The sequence below is a fragment of the Hyla sarda genome, unplaced genomic scaffold (genome assembly GCF_029499605.1).
Source record: "Hyla sarda isolate aHylSar1 unplaced genomic scaffold, aHylSar1.hap1 scaffold_1976, whole genome shotgun sequence".
NCBI lineage: Eukaryota > Metazoa > Chordata > Amphibia > Anura > Hylidae > Hyla > Hyla sarda.
The window spans coordinates 1-25354 of NW_026608634.1; the positions used below are offsets into that span (position 1 = coordinate 1).

General features: G+C 46.2%; 11 non-coding genes across 11 annotated transcripts; all 11 read left to right on the plus strand.

The window, feature by feature from the left end:
- The first annotated feature begins 1348 nt into the window (after positions 1-1348).
- LOC130317127 (U2 spliceosomal RNA) lies at positions 1349-1539 on the plus strand. Its single transcript, XR_008864307.1, has one exon. It is a non-coding gene; the product is annotated as a U2 spliceosomal RNA (small nuclear RNA).
- Positions 1540-3624: 2085 nt separating this feature from the next.
- Positions 3625-3815, plus strand: LOC130317139 (U2 spliceosomal RNA). The gene has a single exon (XR_008864318.1). It is a non-coding gene; the product is annotated as a U2 spliceosomal RNA (small nuclear RNA).
- Positions 3816-5912: 2097 nt separating this feature from the next.
- LOC130317151 (U2 spliceosomal RNA) lies at positions 5913-6103 on the plus strand. Its single transcript, XR_008864328.1, has one exon. It is a non-coding gene; the product is annotated as a U2 spliceosomal RNA (small nuclear RNA).
- Positions 6104-8202: 2099 nt separating this feature from the next.
- Positions 8203-8393, plus strand: LOC130317154 (U2 spliceosomal RNA). The gene has a single exon (XR_008864330.1). It is a non-coding gene; the product is annotated as a U2 spliceosomal RNA (small nuclear RNA).
- A 2102-nt stretch (positions 8394-10495) lies between these two features.
- On the plus strand, positions 10496-10686 carry LOC130317155 (U2 spliceosomal RNA). Its single transcript, XR_008864331.1, has one exon. It is a non-coding gene; the product is annotated as a U2 spliceosomal RNA (small nuclear RNA).
- Positions 10687-12780: 2094 nt separating this feature from the next.
- LOC130317128 (U2 spliceosomal RNA) lies at positions 12781-12971 on the plus strand. Its single transcript, XR_008864308.1, has one exon. It is a non-coding gene; the product is annotated as a U2 spliceosomal RNA (small nuclear RNA).
- Positions 12972-15062: 2091 nt separating this feature from the next.
- LOC130317129 (U2 spliceosomal RNA) lies at positions 15063-15253 on the plus strand. The gene has a single exon (XR_008864309.1). It is a non-coding gene; the product is annotated as a U2 spliceosomal RNA (small nuclear RNA).
- A 2099-nt stretch (positions 15254-17352) lies between these two features.
- On the plus strand, positions 17353-17543 carry LOC130317131 (U2 spliceosomal RNA). The gene has a single exon (XR_008864310.1). It is a non-coding gene; the product is annotated as a U2 spliceosomal RNA (small nuclear RNA).
- Positions 17544-19640: 2097 nt separating this feature from the next.
- LOC130317132 (U2 spliceosomal RNA) lies at positions 19641-19831 on the plus strand. Its single transcript, XR_008864311.1, has one exon. It is a non-coding gene; the product is annotated as a U2 spliceosomal RNA (small nuclear RNA).
- A 2090-nt stretch (positions 19832-21921) lies between these two features.
- On the plus strand, positions 21922-22112 carry LOC130317133 (U2 spliceosomal RNA). Its single transcript, XR_008864312.1, has one exon. It is a non-coding gene; the product is annotated as a U2 spliceosomal RNA (small nuclear RNA).
- Positions 22113-24201: 2089 nt separating this feature from the next.
- LOC130317134 (U2 spliceosomal RNA) lies at positions 24202-24392 on the plus strand. The gene has a single exon (XR_008864313.1). It is a non-coding gene; the product is annotated as a U2 spliceosomal RNA (small nuclear RNA).
- The last annotated feature ends 962 nt before the right edge of the window (positions 24393-25354 follow it).

Consider the following 25354-nt stretch of genomic DNA (forward strand, 5'->3'; position numbering starts at 1 on the left):
CCTGCTCCAACATGGACTGACATTCTGGCCTACTTTCAGCCGATGCGACTTGTCTGTCGCTGAACAGTCGCTTTTTATGTATTCAGCACCTATGTATAATGTTGTAAAAATGCTCTAGAAGCTAAAGTCGCAGAAATGTCACACATATTTGGCCTGCAACTTTCTGTGCGACAAATTCAGACAGGAAAAATCAGTATAAATCCTTAGAAAATTATCCCCCAGTGTCTCCATCTGCTGGCGGTATTGAATAAGCATTGCTGCACTGATGGGGTATGCATTAGACGAAAAAAAAGAAGAAAAAGAAGAATAATACGCCCAGAAAAGAGGCGAAAAGGAGAAAAACGTAAAAAAACGTGAAAAAAAAGTAAGAGGAAGAGAAGGGAAAAAAAGGTGGAAATGGGTTTAAAAGTGATTTCGGCGGAGAAATATATATATATATATATATATATATATATATATATATATATATATATATGCGCACACACACACATAGATATAAACGTATTCTCCGTTGAGATATTGCAGCCGCTGCTGTGTCCAGGCCCAGGAGCCTTAGCACTGTGCTGTGATGTCACTCAATACCACTGACATCACTAGGTGTAAACAACATCTCTCCTTTGCTGTGTATGTGACTATGGAGCTGTTTGGTGATGTCGTCTATTACGGCCTTCATAGAAGCAACAGGAGATTGTTGCATCCATCTTGAACCCTCAGAACTACAGTGCTATGATGTCACTCACTTCCACAGGCCTTGCAGAGTGTAAACAACAACAACCCAGCTTTGTTGTGTATGTAACCAAAGGGATTTGTGATGTCACCTAGAACCTTCACAGCAGCGACAGCTTTATGAGGAGCATCAGCACTGCTCTGCCTGAGCAGAACCATCACCGCCATAGGTTGTCAAATAACCCGGATTTAACCCACACAGGTAAGTCCAATGGGGTGCAGGCATGTCCTCTATGCTTACAGCTTCCCGTGGGTGTTGGTTTGATACCGTTTGGGGACAGCCAAGGAGGCATCTGCAGGCAACAAAGGTAGGTGTGTGCTTGTGTGTGTGTTTCCTATGCAGATCCTAAGCCCAGTGTCACATGCAAGTAGGAGGAGTAAGAAGGGTTCCTGGCAAATCCGGGTTATGTGATTGCATTTAAAAAGGCCCCGTGGGAGTGCAATGGGCCCCTGTCTTGCTGCTTAGCAATAATGGTATGGGTTTAGGTTCTGCTGTGTGTACTGGTGGTTGACTGCCCCCCAGCCCAGAGTGTGCATGGAAAATTGTCTGGCAGCCTCCCTGACAGCAAGCAGTGATAGTGCCCATGAAGGGGACCTTGTTGGGCCCGCCCCTTTCACGGTTATCGCTTCTCGGCCTTTTGGCTAAGATCAAGTGTAGTATCTGTTCTTATCAGTTTAATATCTGATACGTCCCCTATCTGGGGACCATATATTAAATGGATTTTTGAGAACGGGGGCCGATTTCGAAGCTTGCTTCCGTCGCCCTATGCATTGACCCGATATGGCAGTATCTTCGGGTACAGTGCACCACCCCCTTACAGGGTTAAAAAGAAAGATTCCTACTTTCATTGCTACCTGCTTGCTGGCTAGCCAGCTAGCCAGCCCTGTGGGCCTTGCTGCTGCTGCAGCCAAAAAACAAAAGGTGGTGCTGCTGCTGCTTCTGCTGCTTCTGCTTCTGCTTGTGTCTGGCCCCTGTTGGAGCGTCCAGGCACAGGACTTCTGCTGCTGCTGACTAAATGGCCTCCTTAATTGGATCATTTGAGTAGCCAGCACACCTGTGCAGGTAGGGCATGACATGATAGGCAGCTGCCTTGATAGCGGGTGGGTGCTGAATGTTCCTAATTGACAAAATAAGATTAATGCTTATGAAGAAATATAAAATCTCATCCCTTCCCCAATATCGCGCCACACCCCTACCCCTTAATTCCCTGGTTGAACGTGATGGACATATGTCTTTTTTCGACCGTACTAACTATGTAACTATGTAACATAACATGGGGGGGGGGGGGGTCTCCTGGCTGTTCACACAGGTGTGTCATTGCTGTACATTGACCATGCATTGCTTCTGTGGTATTGCAAAGGCAAAGACAAATGCTTCCAGCCATCCATTGCACTAATGGATTGGTCATCAGCTGGCTGTCTATGTCCCGCATCAATATAGACCAAAGTACAGAGGGTTAGGCTATGCTATTGTGCACCTACCTGATGCATCAGAAGGTGCGAGGCCCTTGCTAAATTCTGTGCACAGACTTTGAGATCTATGCTTTAGACTGTATCTAAACCTGCTCCAACATGGACTGACATTCTGGCCTACTTTCAGCCGATGCGACTTGTCTGTCGCTGAACAGTCGCTTTTTATGTATTCAGCACCTATGTATAATGTTGTAAAAATGCTCTAGAAGCTAAAGTCGCAGAAATGTCACACATATTTGGCCTGCAACTTTCTGTGCGACAAATTCAGACAGGAAAAATCAGTATAAATCCTTAGAAAATTATCCCCCAGTGTCTCCATCTGCTGGCGGTATTGAATAAGCATTGCTGCACTGATGGGGTATGCATTAGACGAAAAAAAAGAAGAAAAAGAAGAATAATACGCCCAGAAAAGAGGCGAAAAGGAGAAAAACGTAAAAAAACGTGAAAAAAAAGTAAGAGGAAGAGAAGGGAAAAAAAGGTGGAAATGGGTTTAAAAGTGATTTCGGCGGAGAAATATATATATATATATATATATATATATATATATATATATGCGCACACACACACATAGATATAAACGTATTCTCCGTTGAGATATTGCAGCCGCTGCTGTGTCCAGGCCCAGGAGCCTTAGCACTGTGCTGTGATGTCACTCAATACCACTGACATCACTAGGTGTAAACAACATCTCTCCTTTGCTGTGTATGTGACTATGGAGCTGTTTGGTGATGTCGTCTATTACGGCCTTCATAGAAGCAACAGGAGATTGTTGCATCCATCTTGAACCCTCAGAACTACAGTGCTATGATGTCACTCACTTCCACAGGCCTTGCAGAGTGTAAACAACAACAACCCAGCTTTGTTGTGTATGTAACCAAAGGGATTTGTGATGTCACCTAGAACCTTCACAGCAGCGACAGCTTTATGAGGAGCATCAGCACTGCTCTGCCTGAGCAGAACCATCACCGCCATAGGTTGTCAAATAACCCGGATTTAACCCACACAGGTAAGTCCAATGGGGTGCAGGCATGTCCTCTATGCTTACAGCTTCCCGTGGGTGTTGGTTTGATACCGTTTGGGGACAGCCAAGGAGGCATCTGCAGGCAACAAAGGTAGGTGTGTGCTTGTGTGTGTGTTTCCTATGCAGATCCTAAGCCCAGTGTCACATGCAAGTAGGAGGAGTAAGAAGGGTTCCTGGCAAATCCGGGTTATGGATTGCATTTAAAAAGGCCCCGTGGGAGTGCAATGGGCCCCTGTCTTGCTGCTTAGCAATAATGGTATGGGTTTAGGTTCTGCTGTGTGTACTGGTGGTTGACTGCCCCCCAGCCCAGAGTGTGCATGGAAAATTGTCTGGCAGCCTCCCTGACAGCAAGCAGTGATAGTGCCCATGAAGGGGACCTTGTTGGGCCCGCCCCTTTCACGGTTATCGCTTCTCGGCCTTTTGGCTAAGATCAAGTGTAGTATCTGTTCTTATCAGTTTAATATCTGATACGTCCCCTATCTGGGGACCATATATTAAATGGATTTTTGAGAACGGGGGCCGATTTCGAAGCTTGCTTCCGTCGCCCTATGCATTGACCCGATATGGCAGTATCTTCGGGTACAGTGCACCACCCCCTTACAGGGTTAAAAAGAAAGATTCCTACTTTCATTGCTACCTGCTTGCTGGCTAGCCAGCTAGCCAGCCCTGTGGGCCTTGCTGCTGCTGCAGCCAAAAAACAAAAGGTGGTGCTGCTGCTGCTTCTGCTGCTTCTGCTTCTGCTTGTGTCTGGCCCCTGTTGGAGCGTCCAGGCACAGGACTTCTGCTGCTGCTGACTAAATGGCCTCCTTAATTGGATCATTTGAGTAGCCAGCACACCTGTGCAGGTAGGGCATGACATGATAGGCAGCTGCCTTGATAGCGGGTGGGTGCTGAATGTTCCTAATTGACAAAATAAGATTAATGCTTATGAAGAAATATAAAATCTCATCCCTTCCCCAATATCGCGCCACACCCCTACCCCTTAATTCCCTGGTTGAACGTGATGGACATATGTCTTTTTTCGACCGTACTAACTATGTAACTATGTAACATAACATGGGGGGGGGGGGGGGGGGGGTCTCCTGGCTGTTCACACAGGTGTGTCATTGCTGTACATTGACCATGCATTGCTTCTGTGGTATTGCAAAGGCAAAGACAAATGCTTCCAGCCATCCATTGCACTAATGGATTGGTCATCAGCTGGCTGTCTATGTCCCGCATCAATATAGACCAAAGTACAGAGGGTTAGGCTATGCTATTGTGCACCTACCTGATGCATCAGAAGGTGCGAGGCCCTTGCTAAATTCTGTGCACAGACTTTGAGATCTATGCTTTAGACTGTATCTAAACCTGCTCCAACATGGACTGACATTCTGGCCTACTTTCAGCCGATGCGACTTGTCTGTCGCTGAACAGTCGCTTTTTATGTATTCAGCACCTATGTATAATGTTGTAAAAATGCTCTAGAAGCTAAAGTCGCAGAAATGTCACACATATTTGGCCTGCAACTTTCTGTGCGACAAATTCAGACAGGAAAAATCAGTATAAATCCTTAGAAAATTATCCCCCAGTGTCTCCATCTGCTGGCGGTATTGAATAAGCATTGCTGCACTGATGGGGTATGCATTAGACGAAAAAAAAGAAGAAAAAGAAGAATAATACGCCCAGAAAAGAGGCGAAAAGGAGAAAAACGTAAAAAAACGTGAAAAAAAAGTAAGAGGAAGAGAAGGGAAAAAAAGGTGGAAATGGGTTTAAAAGTGATTTCGGCGGAGAAATATATATATATATATATATATATATATATATATATATATATATATGCGCACACACACACATAGATATAAACGTATTCTCCGTTGAGATATTGCAGCCGCTGCTGTGTCCAGGCCCAGGAGCCTTAGCACTGTGCTGTGATGTCACTCAATACCACTGACATCACTAGGTGTAAACAACATCTCTCCTTTGCTGTGTATGTGACTATGGAGCTGTTTGGTGATGTCGTCTATTACGGCCTTCATAGAAGCAACAGGAGATTGTTGCATCCATCTTGAACCCTCAGAACTACAGTGCTATGATGTCACTCACTTCCACAGGCCTTGCAGAGTGTAAACAACAACAACCCAGCTTTGTTGTGTATGTAACCAAAGGGATTTGTGATGTCACCTAGAACCTTCACAGCAGCGACAGCTTTATGAGGAGCATCAGCACTGCTCTGCCTGAGCAGAACCATCACCGCCATAGGTTGTCAAATAACCCGGATTTAACCCACACAGGTAAGTCCAATGGGGTGCAGGCATGTCCTCTATGCTTACAGCTTCCCGTGGGTGTTGGTTTGATACCGTTTGGGGACAGCCAAGGAGGCATCTGCAGGCAACAAAGGTAGGTGTGTGCTTGTGTGTGTGTTTCCTATGCAGATCCTAAGCCCAGTGTCACATGCAAGTAGGAGGAGTAAGAAGGGTTCCTGGCAAATCCGGGTTATGGATTGCATTTAAAAAGGCCCCGTGGGAGTGCAATGGGCCCCTGTCTTGCTGCTTAGCAATAATGGTATGGGTTTAGGTTCTGCTGTGTGTACTGGTGGTTGACTGCCCCCCAGCCCAGAGTGTGCATGGAAAATTGTCTGGCAGCCTCCCTGACAGCAAGCAGTGATAGTGCCCATGAAGGGGACCTTGTTGGGCCCGCCCCTTTCACGGTTATCGCTTCTCGGCCTTTTGGCTAAGATCAAGTGTAGTATCTGTTCTTATCAGTTTAATATCTGATACGTCCCCTATCTGGGGACCATATATTAAATGGATTTTTGAGAACGGGGGCCGATTTCGAAGCTTGCTTCCGTCGCCCTATGCATTGACCCGATATGGCAGTATCTTCGGGTACAGTGCACCACCCCCTTACAGGGTTAAAAAGAAAGATTCCTACTTTCATTGCTACCTGCTTGCTGGCTAGCCAGCTAGCCAGCCCTGTGGGCCTTGCTGCTGCTGCAGCCAAAAAACAAAAGGTGGTGCTGCTGCTGCTTCTGCTGCTTCTGCTTCTGCTTGTGTCTGGCCCCTGTTGGAGCGTCCAGGCACAGGACTTCTGCTGCTGCTGACTAAATGGCCTCCTTAATTGGATCATTTGAGTAGCCAGCACACCTGTGCAGGTAGGGCATGACATGATAGGCAGCTGCCTTGATAGCGGGTGGGTGCTGAATGTTCCTAATTGACAAAATAAGATTAATGCTTATGAAGAAATATAAAATCTCATCCCTTCCCCAATATCGCGCCACACCCCTACCCCTTAATTCCCTGGTTGAACGTGATGGACATATGTCTTTTTTCGACCGTACTAACTATGTAACTATGTAACATAACATGGGGGGGGGGGGGGGGTGTCTCCTGGCTGTTCACACAGGTGTGTCATTGCTGTACATTGACCATGCATTGCTTCTGTGGTATTGCAAAGGCAAAGACAAATGCTTCCAGCCATCCATTGCACTAATGGATTGGTCATCAGCTGGCTGTCTATGTCCCGCATCAATATAGACCAAAGTACAGAGGGTTAGGCTATGCTATTGTGCACCTACCTGATGCATCAGAAGGTGCGAGGCCCTTGCTAAATTCTGTGCACAGACTTTGAGATCTATGCTTTAGACTGTATCTAAACCTGCTCCAACATGGACTGACATTCTGGCCTACTTTCAGCCGATGCGACTTGTCTGTCGCTGAACAGTCGCTTTTTATGTATTCAGCACCTATGTATAATGTTGTAAAAATGCTCTAGAAGCTAAAGTCGCAGAAATGTCACACATATTTGGCCTGCAACTTTCTGTGCGACAAATTCAGACAGGAAAAATCAGTATAAATCCTTAGAAAATTATCCCCCAGTGTCTCCATCTGCTGGCGGTATTGAATAAGCATTGCTGCACTGATGGGGTATGCATTAGACGAAAAAAAAGAAGAAAAAGAAGAATAATACGCCCAGAAAAGAGGCGAAAAGGAGAAAAACGTAAAAAAACGTGAAAAAAAAGTAAGAGGAAGAGAAGGGAAAAAAAGGTGGAAATGGGTTTAAAAGTGATTTCGGCGGAGAAATATATATATATATATATATATATATATATATATATATATATATATATATGCGCACACACACACATAGATATAAACGTATTCTCCGTTGAGATATTGCAGCCGCTGCTGTGTCCAGGCCCAGGAGCCTTAGCACTGTGCTGTGATGTCACTCAATACCACTGACATCACTAGGTGTAAACAACATCTCTCCTTTGCTGTGTATGTGACTATGGAGCTGTTTGGTGATGTCGTCTATTACGGCCTTCATAGAAGCAACAGGAGATTGTTGCATCCATCTTGAACCCTCAGAACTACAGTGCTATGATGTCACTCACTTCCACAGGCCTTGCAGAGTGTAAACAACAACAACCCAGCTTTGTTGTGTATGTAACCAAAGGGATTTGTGATGTCACCTAGAACCTTCACAGCAGCGACAGCTTTATGAGGAGCATCAGCACTGCTCTGCCTGAGCAGAACCATCACCGCCATAGGTTGTCAAATAACCCGGATTTAACCCACACAGGTAAGTCCAATGGGGTGCAGGCATGTCCTCTATGCTTACAGCTTCCCGTGGGTGTTGGTTTGATACCGTTTGGGGACAGCCAAGGAGGCATCTGCAGGCAACAAAGGTAGGTGTGTGCTTGTGTGTGTGTTTCCTATGCAGATCCTAAGCCCAGTGTCACATGCAAGTAGGAGGAGTAAGAAGGGTTCCTGGCAAATCCGGGTTATGGATTGCATTTAAAAAGGCCCCGTGGGAGTGCAATGGGCCCCTGTCTTGCTGCTTAGCAATAATGGTATGGGTTTAGGTTCTGCTGTGTGTACTGGTGGTTGACTGCCCCCCAGCCCAGAGTGTGCATGGAAAATTGTCTGGCAGCCTCCCTGACAGCAAGCAGTGATAGTGCCCATGAAGGGGACCTTGTTGGGCCCGCCCCTTTCACGGTTATCGCTTCTCGGCCTTTTGGCTAAGATCAAGTGTAGTATCTGTTCTTATCAGTTTAATATCTGATACGTCCCCTATCTGGGGACCATATATTAAATGGATTTTTGAGAACGGGGGCCGATTTCGAAGCTTGCTTCCGTCGCCCTATGCATTGACCCGATATGGCAGTATCTTCGGGTACAGTGCACCACCCCCTTACAGGGTTAAAAAGAAAGATTCCTACTTTCATTGCTACCTGCTTGCTGGCTAGCCAGCTAGCCAGCCCTGTGGGCCTTGCTGCTGCTGCAGCCAAAAAACAAAAGGTGGTGCTGCTGCTGCTTCTGCTGCTTCTGCTTCTGCTTGTGTCTGGCCCCTGTTGGAGCGTCCAGGCACAGGACTTCTGCTGCTGCTGACTAAATGGCCTCCTTAATTGGATCATTTGAGTAGCCAGCACACCTGTGCAGGTAGGGCATGACATGATAGGCAGCTGCCTTGATAGCGGGTGGGTGCTGAATGTTCCTAATTGACAAAATAAGATTAATGCTTATGAAGAAATATAAAATCTCATCCCTTCCCCAATATCGCGCCACACCCCTACCCCTTAATTCCCTGGTTGAACGTGATGGACATATGTCTTTTTTCGACCGTACTAACTATGTAACTATGTAACATAACATGGGGGGGGGGGGGGGGGGGGGGGTCTCCTGGCTGTTCACACAGGTGTGTCATTGCTGTACATTGACCATGCATTGCTTCTGTGGTATTGCAAAGGCAAAGACAAATGCTTCCAGCCATCCATTGCACTAATGGATTGGTCATCAGCTGGCTGTCTATGTCCCGCATCAATATAGACCAAAGTACAGAGGGTTAGGCTATGCTATTGTGCACCTACCTGATGCATCAGAAGGTGCGAGGCCCTTGCTAAATTCTGTGCACAGACTTTGAGATCTATGCTTTAGACTGTATCTAAACCTGCTCCAACATGGACTGACATTCTGGCCTACTTTCAGCCGATGCGACTTGTCTGTCGCTGAACAGTCGCTTTTTATGTATTCAGCACCTATGTATAATGTTGTAAAAATGCTCTAGAAGCTAAAGTCGCAGAAATGTCACACATATTTGGCCTGCAACTTTCTGTGCGACAAATTCAGACAGGAAAAATCAGTATAAATCCTTAGAAAATTATCCCCCAGTGTCTCCATCTGCTGGCGGTATTGAATAAGCATTGCTGCACTGATGGGGTATGCATTAGACGAAAAAAAAGAAGAAAAAGAAGAATAATACGCCCAGAAAAGAGGCGAAAAGGAGAAAAACGTAAAAAAACGTGAAAAAAAAGTAAGAGGAAGAGAAGGGAAAAAAAGGTGGAAATGGGTTTAAAAGTGATTTCGGCGGAGAAATATATATATATATATATATATATATATATATATATATATATATATATGCGCACACACACACATAGATATAAACGTATTCTCCGTTGAGATATTGCAGCCGCTGCTGTGTCCAGGCCCAGGAACCTTAGCACTGTGCTGTGATGTCACTCAATACCACTGACATCACTAGGTGTAAACAACATCTCTCCTTTGCTGTGTATGTGACTATGGAGCTGTTTGGTGATGTCGTCTATTACGGCCTTCATAGAAGCAACAGGAGATTGTTGCATCCATCTAGAACCCTCAGAACTACAGTGCTATGATGTCACTCACTTCCACAGGCCTTGCAGAGTGTAAACAACAACAACCCAGCTTTGTTGTGTATGTAACCAAAGGGATTTGTGATGTCACCTAGAACCTTCACAGCAGCGACAGCTTTATGAGGAGCATCAGCACTGCTCTGCCTGAGCAGAACCATCACCGCCATAGGTTGTCAAATAACCCGGATTTAACCCACACAGGTAAGTCCAATGGGGTGCAGGCATGTCCTCTATGCTTACAGCTTCCCGTGGGTGTTGGTTTGATACCGTTTGGGGACAGCCAAGGAGGCATCTGCAGGCAACAAAGGTAGGTGTGTGCTTGTGTGTGTGTTTCCTATGCAGATCCTAAGCCCAGTGTCACATGCAAGTAGGAGGAGTAAGAAGGGTTCCTGGCAAATCCGGGTTATGGATTGCATTTAAAAAGGCCCCGTGGGAGTGCAATGGGCCCCTGTCTTGCTGCTTAGCAATAATGGTATGGGTTTAGGTTCTGCTGTGTGTACTGGTGGTTGACTGCCCCCCAGCCCAGAGTGTGCATGGAAAATTGTCTGGCAGCCTCCCTGACAGCAAGCAGTGATAGTGCCCATGAAGGGGACCTTGTTGGGCCCGCCCCTTTCACGGTTATCGCTTCTCGGCCTTTTGGCTAAGATCAAGTGTAGTATCTGTTCTTATCAGTTTAATATCTGATACGTCCCCTATCTGGGGACCATATATTAAATGGATTTTTGAGAACGGGGGCCGATTTCGAAGCTTGCTTCCGTCGCCCTATGCATTGACCCGATATGGCAGTATCTTCGGGTACAGTGCACCACCCCCTTACAGGGTTAAAAAGAAAGATTCCTACTTTCATTGCTACCTGCTTGCTGGCTAGCCAGCTAGCCAGCCCTGTGGGCCTTGCTGCTGCTGCAGCCAAAAAACAAAAGGTGGTGCTGCTGCTGCTTCTGCTGCTTCTGCTTCTGCTTGTGTCTGGCCCCTGTTGGAGCGTCCAGGCACAGGACTTCTGCTGCTGCTGACTAAATGGCCTCCTTAATTGGATCATTTGAGTAGCCAGCACACCTGTGCAGGTAGGGCATGACATGATAGGCAGCTGCCTTGATAGCGGGTGGGTGCTGAATGTTCCTAATTGACAAAATAAGATTAATGCTTATGAAGAAATATAAAATCTCATCCCTTCCCCAATATCGCGCCACACCCCTACCCCTTAATTCCCTGGTTGAACGTGATGGACATATGTCTTTTTTCGACCGTACTAACTATGTAACTATGTAACATAACATGGGGGGGGGGGGGGGGGTCTCCTGGCTGTTCACACAGGTGTGTCATTGCTGTACATTGACCATGCATTGCTTCTGTGGTATTGCAAAGGCAAAGACAAATGCTTCCAGCCATCCATTGCACTAATGGATTGGTCATCAGCTGGCTGTCTATGTCCCGCATCAATATAGACCAAAGTACAGAGGGTTAGGCTATGCTATTGTGCACCTACCTGATGCATCAGAAGGTGCGAGGCCCTTGCTAAATTCTGTGCACAGACTTTGAGATCTATGCTTTAGACTGTATCTAAACCTGCTCCAACATGGACTGACATTCTGGCCTACTTTCAGCCGATGCGACTTGTCTGTCGCTGAACAGTCGCTTTTTATGTATTCAGCACCTATGTATAATGTTGTAAAAATGCTCTAGAAGCTAAAGTCGCAGAAATGTCACACATATTTGGCCTGCAACTTTCTGTGCGACAAATTCAGACAGGAAAAATCAGTATAAATCCTTAGAAAATTATCCCCCAGTGTCTCCATCTGCTGGCGGTATTGAATAAGCATTGCTGCACTGATGGGGTATGCATTAGACGAAAAAAAAGAAGAAAAAGAAGAATAATACGCCCAGAAAAGAGGCGAAAAGGAGAAAAACGTAAAAAAACGTGAAAAAAAAGTAAGAGGAAGAGAAGGGAAAAAAAGGTGGAAATGGGTTTAAAAGTGATTTCGGCGGAGAAATATATATATATATATATATATATATATATATATATATATATATATGCGCACACACACACATAGATATAAACGTATTCTCCGTTGAGATATTGCAGCCGCTGCTGTGTCCAGGCCCAGGAGCCTTAGCACTGTGCTGTGATGTCACTCAATACCACTGACATCACTAGGTGTAAACAACATCTCTCCTTTGCTGTGTATGTGACTATGGAGCTGTTTGGTGATGTCGTCTATTACGGCCTTCATAGAAGCAACAGGAGATTGTTGCATCCATCTTGAACCCTCAGAACTACAGTGCTATGATGTCACTCACTTCCACAGGCCTTGCAGAGTGTAAACAACAACAACCCAGCTTTGTTGTGTATGTAACCAAAGGGATTTGTGATGTCACCTAGAACCTTCACAGCAGCGACAGCTTTATGAGGAGCATCAGCACTGCTCTGCCTGAGCAGAACCATCACCGCCATAGGTTGTCAAATAACCCGGATTTAACCCACACAGGTAAGTCCAATGGGGTGCAGGCATGTCCTCTATGCTTACAGCTTCCCGTGGGTGTTGGTTTGATACCGTTTGGGGACAGCCAAGGAGGCATCTGCAGGCAACAAAGGTAGGTGTGTGCTTGTGTGTGTGTTTCCTATGCAGATCCTAAGCCCAGTGTCACATGCAAGTAGGAGGAGTAAGAAGGGTTCCTGGCAAATCCGGGTTATGGATTGCATTTAAAAAGGCCCCGTGGGAGTGCAATGGGCCCCTGTCTTGCTGCTTAGCAATAATGGTATGGGTTTAGGTTCTGCTGTGTGTACTGGTGGTTGACTGCCCCCCAGCCCAGAGTGTGCATGGAAAATTGTCTGGCAGCCTCCCTGACAGCAAGCAGTGATAGTGCCCATGAAGGGGACCTTGTTGGGCCCGCCCCTTTCACGGTTATCGCTTCTCGGCCTTTTGGCTAAGATCAAGTGTAGTATCTGTTCTTATCAGTTTAATATCTGATACGTCCCCTATCTGGGGACCATATATTAAATGGATTTTTGAGAACGGGGGCCGATTTCGAAGCTTGCTTCCGTCGCCCTATGCATTGACCCGATATGGCAGTATCTTCGGGTACAGTGCACCACCCCCTTACAGGGTTAAAAAGAAAGATTCCTACTTTCATTGCTACCTGCTTGCTGGCTAGCCAGCTAGCCAGCCCTGTGGGCCTTGCTGCTGCTGCAGCCAAAAAACAAAAGGTGGTGCTGCTGCTGCTTCTGCTGCTTCTGCTTCTGCTTGTGTCTGGCCCCTGTTGGAGCGTCCAGGCACAGGACTTCTGCTGCTGCTGACTAAATGGCCTCCTTAATTGGATCATTTGAGTAGCCAGCACACCTGTGCAGGTAGGGCATGACATGATAGGCAGCTGCCTTGATAGCGGGTGGGTGCTGAATGTTCCTAATTGACAAAATAAGATTAATGCTTATGAAGAAATATAAAATCTCATCCCTTCCCCAATATCGCGCCACACCCCTACCCCTTAATTCCCTGGTTGAACGTGATGGACATATGTCTTTTTTCGACCGTACTAACTATGTAACTATGTAACATAACATGGGGGGGGGGGGGGGGTCTCCTGGCTGTTCACACAGGTGTGTCATTGCTGTACATTGACCATGCATTGCTTCTGTGGTATTGCAAAGGCAAAGACAAATGCTTCCAGCCATCCATTGCACTAATGGATTGGTCATCAGCTGGCTGTCTATGTCCCGCATCAATATAGACCAAAGTACAGAGGGTTAGGCTATGCTATTGTGCACCTACCTGATGCATCAGAAGGTGCGAGGCCCTTGCTAAATTCTGTGCACAGACTTTGAGATCTATGCTTTAGACTGTATCTAAACCTGCTCCAACATGGACTGACATTCTGGCCTACTTTCAGCCGATGCGACTTGTCTGTCGCTGAACAGTCGCTTTTTATGTATTCAGCACCTATGTATAATGTTGTAAAAATGCTCTAGAAGCTAAAGTCGCAGAAATGTCACACATATTTGGCCTGCAACTTTCTGTGCGACAAATTCAGACAGGAAAAATCAGTATAAATCCTTAGAAAATTATCCCCCAGTGTCTCCATCTGCTGGCGGTATTGAATAAGCATTGCTGCACTGATGGGGTATGCATTAGACGAAAAAAAAGAAGAAAAAGAAGAATAATACGCCCAGAAAAGAGGCGAAAAGGAGAAAAACGTAAAAAAACGTGAAAAAAAAGTAAGAGGAAGAGAAGGGAAAAAAAGGTGGAAATGGGTTTAAAAGTGATTTCGGCGGAGAAGTATATATATATATATATATATATATATATATATATATATATATGCGCACACACACACATAGATATAAACGTATTCTCCGTTGAGATATTGCAGCCGCTGCTGTGTCCAGGCCCAGGAGCCTTAGCACTGTGCTGTGATGTCACTCAATACCACTGACATCACTAGGTGTAAACAACATCTCTCCTTTGCTGTGTATGTGACTATGGAGCTGTTTGGTGATGTCGTCTATTACGGCCTTCATAGAAGCAACAGGAGATTGTTGCATCCATCTTGAACCCTCAGAACTACAGTGCTATGATGTCACTCACTTCCACAGGCCTTGCAGAGTGTAAACAACAACAACCCAGCTTTGTTGTGTATGTAACCAAAGGGATTTGTGATGTCACCTAGAACCTTCACAGCAGCGACAGCTTTATGAGGAGCATCAGCACTGCTCTGCCTGAGCAGAACCATCACCGCCATAGGTTGTCAAATAACCCGGATTTAACCCACACAGGTAAGTCCAATGGGGTGCAGGCATGTCCTCTATGCTTACAGCTTCCCGTGGGTGTTGGTTTGATACCGTTTGGGGACAGCCAAGGAGGCATCTGCAGGCAACAAAGGTAGGTGTGTGCTTGTGTGTGTGTTTCCTATGCAGATCCTAAGCCCAGTGTCACATGCAAGTAGGAGGAGTAAGAAGGGTTCCTGGCAAATCCGGGTTATGGATTGCATTTAAAAAGGCCCCGTGGGAGTGCAATGGGCCCCTGTCTTGCTGCTTAGCAATAATGGTATGGGTTTAGGTTCTGCTGTGTGTACTGGTGGTTGACTGCCCCCCAGCCCAGAGTGTGCATGGAAAATTGTCTGGCAGCCTCCCTGACAGCAAGCAGTGATAGTGCCCATGAAGGGGACCTTGTTGGGCCCGCCCCTTTCACGGTTATCGCTTCTCGGCCTTTTGGCTAAGATCAAGTGTAGTATCTGTTCTTATCAGTTTAATATCTGATACGTCCCCTATCTGGGGACCATATATTAAATGGATTTTTGAGAACGGGGGCCGATTTCGAAGCTTGCTTCCGTCGCCCTATGCATTGACCCGATATGGCAGTATCTTCGGGTACAGTGCACCACCCCCTTACAGGGTTAAAAAGAAAGATTCCTACTTTCATTGCTACCTGCTTGCTGGCTAGCCAGCTAGCCAGCCCTGTGGGCCTTGCTGCTGCTGCAGCCAAAAAACAAAAGGTGGTGCTGCTGCTGCTTCTGCTGCTTCTGCTTCTGCTTGTGTCTGGCCCCTGTTGGAGCGTCCAGGCACAGGACTTCTGCTGCTGCTGACTAAATGGCCTCCTTAATTGGATCATTTGAGTAGCCAGCACACCTGTGCAGGTAGGGCATGACATGATAGGCAGCTGCCTTGATAGCGGGTGGGTGCTGAATGTTCCTAATTGACAAAATAAGATTAATGCTTATGAAGAAATATAAAATCTCATCCCTTCCCCAATATCGCGCCACACCCCTACCCCTTAATTCCCTGGTTGAACGTGATGGACATATGTCTTTTTTCGACCGTACTAACTATGTAACTATGTAACATAACATGGGGGGGGGGGGGGGGGGGTCTCCTGGCTGTTCACACAGGTGTGTCATTGCTGTACATTGACCATGCATTGCTTCTGTGGTATTGCAAAGGCAAAGACAAATGCTTCCAGCCATCCATTGCACTAATGGATTGGTCATCAGCTGGCTGTCTATGTCCCGCATCAATATAGACCAAAGTACAGAGGGTTAGGCTATGCTATTGTGCACCTACCTGATGCATCAGAAGGTGCGAGGCCCTTGCTAAATTCTGTGCACAGACTTTGAGATCTATGCTTTAGACTGTATCTAAACCTGCTCCAACATGGACTGACATTCTGGCCTACTTTCAGCCGATGCGACTTGTCTGTCGCTGAACAGTCGCTTTTTATGTATTCAGCACCTATGTATAATGTTGTAAAAATGCTCTAGAAGCTAAAGTCGCAGAAATGTCACACATATTTGGCCTGCAACTTTCTGTGCGACAAATTCAGACAGGAAAAATCAGTATAAATCCTTAGAAAATTATCCCCCAGTGTCTCCATCTGCTGGCGGTATTGAATAAGCATTGCTGCACTGATGGGGTATGCATTAGACGAAAAAAAAGAAGAAAAAGAAGAATAATACGCCCAGAAAAGAGGCGAAAAGGAGAAAAACGTAAAAAAACGTGAAAAAAAAGTAAGAGGAAGAGAAGGGAAAAAAAGGTGGAAATGGGTTTAAAAGTGATTTCGGCGGAGAAATATATATATATATATATATATATATATATATATATATATATATATGCGCACACACACACATAGATATAAACGTATTCTCCGTTGAGATATTGCAGCCGCTGCTGTGTCCAGGCCCAGGAACCTTAGCACTGTGCTGTGATGTCACTCAATACCACTGACATCACTAGGTGTAAACAACATCTCTCCTTTGCTGTGTATGTGACTATGGAGCTGTTTGGTGATGTCGTCTATTACGGCCTTCATAGAAGCAACAGGAGATTGTTGCATCCATCTTGAACCCTCAGAACTACAGTGCTATGATGTCACTCACTTCCACAGGCCTTGCAGAGTGTAAACAACAACAACCCAGCTTTGTTGTGTATGTAACCAAAGGGATTTGTGATGTCACCTAGAACCTTCACAGCAGCGACAGCTTTATGAGGAGCATCAGCACTGCTCTGCCTGAGCAGAACCATCACCGCCATAGGTTGTCAAATAACCCGGATTTAACCCACACAGGTAAGTCCAATGGGGTGCAGGCATGTCCTCTATGCTTACAGCTTCCCGTGGGTGTTGGTTTGATACCGTTTGGGGACAGCCAAGGAGGCATCTGCAGGCAACAAAGGTAGGTGTGTGCTTGTGTGTGTGTTTCCTATGCAGATCCTAAGCCCAGTGTCACATGCAAGTAGGAGGAGTAAGAAGGGTTCCTGGCAAATCCGGGTTATGGATTGCATTTAAAAAGGCCCCGTGGGAGTGCAATGGGCCCCTGTCTTGCTGCTTAGCAATAATGGTATGGGTTTAGGTTCTGCTGTGTGTACTGGTGGTTGACTGCCCCCCAGCCCAGAGTGTGCATCATGGAAAATTGTCTGGCAGCCTCCCTGACAGCAAGCAGTGATAGTGCCCATGAAGGGGACCTTGTTGGGCCCGCCCCTTTCACGGTTATCGCTTCTCGGCCTTTTGGCTAAGATCAAGTGTAGTATCTGTTCTTATCAGTTTAATATCTGATACGTCCCCTATCTGGGGACCATATATTAAATGGATTTTTGAGAACGGGGGCCGATTTCGAAGCTTGCTTCCGTCGCCCTATGCATTGACCCGATATGGCAGTATCTTCGGGTACAGTGCACCACCCCCTTACAGGGTTAAAAAGAAAGATTCCTACTTTCATTGCTACCTGCTTGCTGGCTAGCCAGCTAGCCAGCCCTGTGGGCCTTGCTGCTGCTGCAGCCAAAAAACAAAAGGTGGTGCTGCTGCTGCTTCTGCTGCTTCTGCTTCTGCTTGTGTCTGGCCCCTGTTGGAGCGTCCAGGCACAGGACTTCTGCTGCTGCTGACTAAATGGCCTCCTTAATTGGATCATTTGAGTAGCCAGCACACCTGTGCAGGTAGGGCATGACATGATAGGCAGCTGCCTTGATAGCGGGTGGGTGCTGAATGTTCCTAATTGACAAAATAAGATTAATGCTTATGAAGAAATATAAAATCTCATCCCTTCCCCAATATCGCGCCACACCCCTACCCCTTAATTCCCTGGTTGAACGTGATGGACATATGTCTTTTTTCGACCGTACTAACTATGTAACTATGTAACATAACATGGGGGGGGGGGGGGGGGGTCTCCTGGCTGTTCACACAGGTGTGTCATTGCTGTACATTGACCATGCATTGCTTCTGTGGTATTGCAAAGGCAAAGACAAATGCTTCCAGCCATCCATTGCACTAATGGATTGGTCATCAGCTGGCTGTCTATGTCCCGCATCAATATAGACCAAAGTACAGAGGGTTAGGCTATGCTATTGTGCACCTACCTGATGCATCAGAAGGTGCGAGGCCCTTGCTAAATTCTGTGCACAGACTTTGAGATCTATGCTTTAGACTGTATCTAAACCTGCTCCAACATGGACTGACATTCTGGCCTACTTTCAGCCGATGCGACTTGTCTGTCGCTGAACAGTCGCTTTTTATGTATTCAGCACCTATGTATAATGTTGTAAAAATGCTCTAGAAGCTAAAGTCGCAGAAATGTCACACATATTTGGCCTGCAACTTTCTGTGCGACAAATTCAGACAGGAAAAATCAGTATAAATCCTTAGAAAATTATCCCCCAGTGTCTCCATCTGCTGGCGGTATTGAATAAGCATTGCTGCACTGATGGGGTATGCATTAGACGAAAAAAAAGAAGAAAAAGAAGAATAATACGCCCAGAAAAGAGGCGAAAAGGAGAAAAACGTAAAAAAACGTGAAAAAAAAGTAAGAGGAAGAGAAGGGAAAAAAAGGTGGAAATGGGTTTAAAAGTGATTTCGGCGGAGAAATATATATATATATATATATATATATATATATATATATATATATATATGCGCACACACACACATAGATATAAACGTATTCTCCGTTGAGATATTGCAGCCGCTGCTGTGTCCAGGCCCAGGAGCCTTAGCACTGTGCTGTGATGTCACTCAATACCACTGACATCACTAGGTGTAAACAACATCTCTCCTTTGCTGTGTATGTGACTATGGAGCTGTTTGGTGATGTCGTCTATTACGGCCTTCATAGAAGCAACAGGAGATTGTTGCATCCATCTTGAACCCTCAGAACTACAGTGCTATGATGTCACTCACTTCCACAGGCCTTGCAGAGTGTAAACAACAACAACCCAGCTTTGTTGTGTATGTAACCAAAGGGATTTGTGATGTCACCTAGAACCTTCACAGCAGCGACAGCTTTATGAGGAGCATCAGCACTGCTCTGCCTGAGCAGAACCATCACCGCCATAGGTTGTCAAATAACCCGGATTTAACCCACACAGGTAAGTCCAATGGGGTGCAGGCATGTCCTCTATGCTTACAGCTTCCCGTGGGTGTTGGTTTGATACCGTTTGGGGACAGCCAAGGAGGCATCTGCAGGCAACAAAGGTAGGTGTGTGCTTGTGTGTGTGTTTCCTATGCAGATCCTAAGCCCAGTGTCACATGCAAGTAGGAGGAGTAAGAAGGGTTCCTGGCAAATCCGGGTTATGGATTGCATTTAAAAAGGCCCCGTGGGAGTGCAATGGGCCCCTGTCTTGCTGCTTAGCAATAATGGTATGGGTTTAGGTTCTGCTGTGTGTACTGGTGGTTGACTGCCCCCCAGCCCAGAGTGTGCATGGAAAATTGTCTGGCAGCCTCCCTGACAGCAAGCAGTGATAGTGCCCATGAAGGGGACCTTGTTGGGCCCGCCCCTTTCACGGTTATCGCTTCTCGGCCTTTTGGCTAAGATCAAGTGTAGTATCTGTTCTTATCAGTTTAATATCTGATACGTCCCCTATCTGGGGACCATATATTAAATGGATTTTTGAGAACGGGGGCCGATTTCGAAGCTTGCTTCCGTCGCCCTATGCATTGACCCGATATGGCAGTATCTTCGGGTACAGTGCACCACCCCCTTACAGGGTTAAAAAGAAAGATTCCTACTTTCATTGCTACCTGCTTGCTGGCTAGCCAGCTAGCCAGCCCTGTGGGCCTTGCTGCTGCTGCAGCCAAAAAACAAAAGGTGGTGCTGCTGCTGCTTCTGCTGCTTCTGCTTCTGCTTGTGTCTGGCCCCTGTTGGAGCGTCCAGGCACAGGACTTCTGCTGCTGCTGACTAAATGGCCTCCTTAATTGGATCATTTGAGTAGCCAGCACACCTGTGCAGGTAGGGCATGACATGATAGGCAGCTGCCTTGATAGCGGGTGGGTGCTGAATGTTCCTAATTGACAAAATAAGATTAATGCTTATGAAGAAATATAAAATCTCATCCCTTCCCCAATATCGCGCCACACCCCTACCCCTTAATTCCCTGGTTGAACGTGATGGACATATGTCTTTTTTCGACCGTACTAACTATGTAACTATGTAACATAACATGGGGGGGGGGGGGGGGGTCTCCTGGCTGTTCACACAGGTGTGTCATTGCTGTACATTGACCATGCATTGCTTCTGTGGTATTGCAAAGGCAAAGACAAATGCTTCCAGCCATCCATTGCACTAATGGATTGGTCATCAGCTGGCTGTCTATGTCCCGCATCAATATAGACCAAAGTACAGAGGGTTAGGCTATGCTATTGTGCACCTACCTGATGCATCAGAAGGTGCGAGGCCCTTGCTAAATTCTGTGCACAGACTTTGAGATCTATGCTTTAGACTGTATCTAAACCTGCTCCAACATGGACTGACATTCTGGCCTACTTTCAGCCGATGCGACTTGTCTGTCGCTGAACAGTCGCTTTTTATGTATTCAGCACCTATGTATAATGTTGTAAAAATGCTCTAGAAGCTAAAGTCGCAGAAATGTCACACATATTTGGCCTGCAACTTTCTGTGCGACAAATTCAGACAGGAAAAATCAGTATAAATCCTTAGAAAATTATCCCCCAGTGTCTCCATCTGCTGGCGGTATTGAATAAGCATTGCTGCACTGATGGGGTATGCATTAGACGAAAAAAAAGAAGAAAAAGAAGAATAATACGCCCAGAAAAGAGGCGAAAAGGAGAAAAACGTAAAAAAACGTGAAAAAAAAGTAAGAGGAAGAGAAGGGAAAAAAAGGTGGAAATGGGTTTAAAAGTGATTTCGGCGGAGAAGTATATATATATATATATATATATATATATATATATATATATGCGCACACACACACATAGATATAAACGTATTCTCCGTTGAGATATTGCAGCCGCTGCTGTGTCCAGGCCCAGGAGCCTTAGCACTGTGCTGTGATGTCACTCAATACCACTGACATCACTAGGTGTAAACAACATCTCTCCTTTGCTGTGTATGTGACTATGGAGCTGTTTGGTGATGTCGTCTATTACGGCCTTCATAGAAGCAACAGGAGATTGTTGCATCCATCTTGAACCCTCAGAACTACAGTGCTATGATGTCACTCACTTCCACAGGCCTTGCAGAGTGTAAACAACAACAACCCAGCTTTGTTGTGTATGTAACCAAAGGGATTTGTGATGTCACCTAGAACCTTCACAGCAGCGACAGCTTTATGAGGAGCATCAGCACTGCTCTGCCTGAGCAGAACCATCACCGCCATAGGTTGTCAAATAACCCGGATTTAACCCACACAGGTAAGTCCAATGGGGTGCAGGCATGTCCTCTATGCTTATAGCTTCCCGTGGGTGTTGGTTTGATACCGTTTGGGGACAGCCAAGGAGGCATCTGCAGGCAACAAAGGTAGGTGTGTGCTTGTGTGTGTGTTTCCTATGCAGATCCTAAGCCCAGTGTCACATGCAAGTAGGAGGAGTAAGAAGGGTTCCTGGCAAATCCGGGTTATGGATTGCATTTAAAAAGGCCCCGTGGGAGTGCAATGGGCCCCTGTCTTGCTGCTTAGCAATAATGGTATGGGTTTAGGTTCTGCTGTGTGTACTGGTGGTTGACTGCCCCCCAGCCCAGAGTGTGCATGGAAAATTGTCTGGCAGCCTCCCTGACAGCAAGCAGTGATAGTGCCCATGAAGGGGACCTTGTTGGGCCCGCCCCTTTCACGGTTATCGCTTCTCGGCCTTTTGGCTAAGATCAAGTGTAGTATCTGTTCTTATCAGTTTAATATCTGATACGTCCCCTATCTGGGGACCATATATTAAATGGATTTTTGAGAACGGGGGCCGATTTCGAAGCTTGCTTCCGTCGCCCTATGCATTGACCCGATATGGCAGTATCTTCGGGTACAGTGCACCACCCCCTTACAGGGTTAAAAAGAAAGATTCCTACTTTCATTGCTACCTGCTTGCTGGCTAGCCAGCTAGCCAGCCCTGTGGGCCTTGCTGCTGCTGCAGCCAAAAAACAAAAGGTGGTGCTGCTGCTGCTTCTGCTGCTTCTGCTTCTGCTTGTGTCTGGCCCCTGTTGGAGCGTCCAGGCACAGGACTTCTGCTGCTGCTGACTAAATGGCCTCCTTAATTGGATCATTTGAGTAGCCAGCACACCTGTGCAGGTAGGGCATGACATGATAGGCAGCTGCCTTGATAGCGGGTGGGTGCTGAATGTTCCTAATTGACAAAATAAGATTAATGCTTATGAAGAAATATAAAATCTCATCCCTTCCCCAATATCGCGCCACACCCCTACCCCTTAATTCCCTGGTTGAACGTGATGGACATATGTCTTTTTTCGACCGTACTAACTATGTAACTATGTAACATAACATGGGGGGGGGGGGGGGGGGGGGGTCTCCTGGCTGTTCACACAGGTGTGTCATTGCTGTACATTGACCATGCATTGCTTCTGTGGTATTGCAAAGGCAAAGACAAATGCTTCCAGCCATCCATTGCACTAATGGATTGGTCATCAGCTGGCTGTCTATGTCCCGCATCAATATAGACCAAAGTACAGAGGGTTAGGCTATGCTATTGTGCACCTACCTGATGCATCAGAAGGTGCGAGGCCCTTGCTAAATTATGTGCACAGACTTTGAGATCTATGCTTTAGACTGTATCTAAACCTGCTCCAACATGGACTGACATTCTGGCCTACTTTCAGCCGATGCGACTTGTCTGTCGCTGAACAGTCGCTTTTTATGTATTCAGCACCTATGTATAATGTTGTAAAAATGCTCTAGAAGCTAAAGTCGCAGAAATGTCACACATATTTGGCCTGCAACTTTCTGTGCGACAAATTCAGACAGGAAAAATCAGTATAAATCCTTAGAAAATTATCCCCCAGTGTCTCCATCTGCTGGCGGTATTGAATAAGCATTGCTGCACTGATGGGGTATGCATTAGACGAAAAAAAAGAAGAAAAAGAAGAATAATACGCCCAGAAAAGAGGCGAAAAGGAGAAAAACGTAAAAAAACGTGAAAAAAAAGTAAGAGGAAGAGAAGGGAAAAAAAGGTGGAAATGGGTTTAAAAGTGATTTCGGCGGAGAAATATATATATATATATATATATATATATATATATATGCGCACACACACACATAGATATAAACGTATTCTCCGTTGAGATATTGCAGCCGCTGCTGTGTCCAGGCCCAGGAGCCTTAGCACTGTGCTGTGATGTCACTCAATACCACTGACATCACTAGGTGTAAACAACATCTCTCCTTTGCTGTGTATGTGACTATGGAGCTGTTTGGTGATGTCGTCTATTACGGCCTTCATAGAAGCAACAGGAGATTGTTGCATCCATCTTGAACCCTCAGAACTACAGTGCTATGATGTCACTCACTTCCACAGGCCTTGCAGAGTGTAAACAACAACAACCCAGCTTTGTTGTGTATGTAACCAAAGGGATTTGTGATGTCACCTAGAACCTTCACAGCAGCGACAGCTTTATGAGGAGCATCAGCACTGCTCTGCCTGAGCAGAACCATCACCGCCATAGGTTGTCAAATAACCCGGATTTAACCCACACAGGTAAGTCCAATGGGGTGCAGGCATGTCCTCTATGCTTACAGCTTCCCGTGGGTGTTGGTTTGATACCGTTTGGGGACAGCCAAGGAGGCATCTGCAGGCAACAAAGGTAGGTGTGTGCTTGTGTGTGTGTTTCCTATGCAGATCCTAAGCCCAGTGTCACATGCAAGTAGGAGGAGTAAGAAGGGTTCCTGGCAAATCCGGGTTATGGATTGCATTTAAAAAGGCCCCGTGGGAGTGCAATGGGCCCCTGTCTTGCTGCTTAGCAATAATGGTATGGGTTTAGGTTCTGCTGTGTGTACTGGTGGTTGACTGCCCCCCAGCCCAGAGTGTGCATGGAAAATTGTCTGGCAGCCTCCCTGACAGCAAGCAGTGATAGTGCCCATGAAGGGGACCTTGTTGGGCCCGCCCCTTTCACGGTTATCGCTTCTCGGCCTTTTGGCTAAGATCAAGTGTAGTATCTGTTCTTATCAGTTTAATATCTGATACGTCCCCTATCTGGGGACCATATATTAAATGGATTTTTGAGAACGGGGGCCGATTTCGAAGCTTGCTTCCGTCGCCCTATGCATTGACCCGATATGGCAGTATCTTCGGGTACAGTGCACCACCCCCTTACAGGGTTAAAAAGAAAGATTCCTACTTTCATTGCTACCTGCTTGCTGGCTAGCCAGCTAGCCAGCCCTGTGGGCCTTGCTGCTGCTGCAGCCAAAAAACAAAAGGTGGTGCTGCTGCTGCTTCTGCTGCTTCTGCTTCTGCTTGTGTCTGGCCCCTGTTGGAGCGTCCAGGCACAGGACTTCTGCTGCTGCTGACTAAATGGCCTCCTTAATTGGATCATTTGAGTAGCCAGCACACCTGTGCAGGTAGGGCATGACATGATAGGCAGCTGCCTTGATAGCGGGTGGGTGCTGAATGTTCCTAATTGACAAAATAAGATTAATGCTTATGAAGAAATATAAAATCTCATCCCTTCCCCAATATCGCGCCACACCCCTACCCCTTAATTCCCTGGTTGAACGTGATGGACATATGTCTTTTTTCGACCGTACTAACTATGTAACTATGTAACATAACATGGGGGGGGGGGGTCTCCTGGCTGTTCACACAGGTGTGTCATTGCTGTACATTGACCATGCATTGCTTCTGTGGTATTGCAAAGGCAAAGACAAATGCTTCCAGCCATCCATTGCACTAATGGATTGGTCATCAGCTGGCTGTCTATGTCCCGCATCAATATAGACCAAAGTACAGAGGGTTAGGCTATGCTATTGTGCACCTACCTGATGCATCAGAAGGTGCGAGGCCCTTGCTAAATTCTGTGCACAGACTTTGAGATCTATGCTTTAGACTGTATCTAAACCTGCTCCAACATGGACTGACATTCTGGCCTACTTTCAGCCGATGCGACTTGTCTGTCGCTGAACAGTCGCTTTTTATGTATTCAGCACCTATGTATAATGTTGTAAAAATGCTCTAGAAGCTAAAGTCGCAGAAATGTCACACATATTTGGCCTGCAACTTTCTGTGCGACAAATTCAGACAGGAAAAATCAGTATAAATCCTTAGAAAATTATC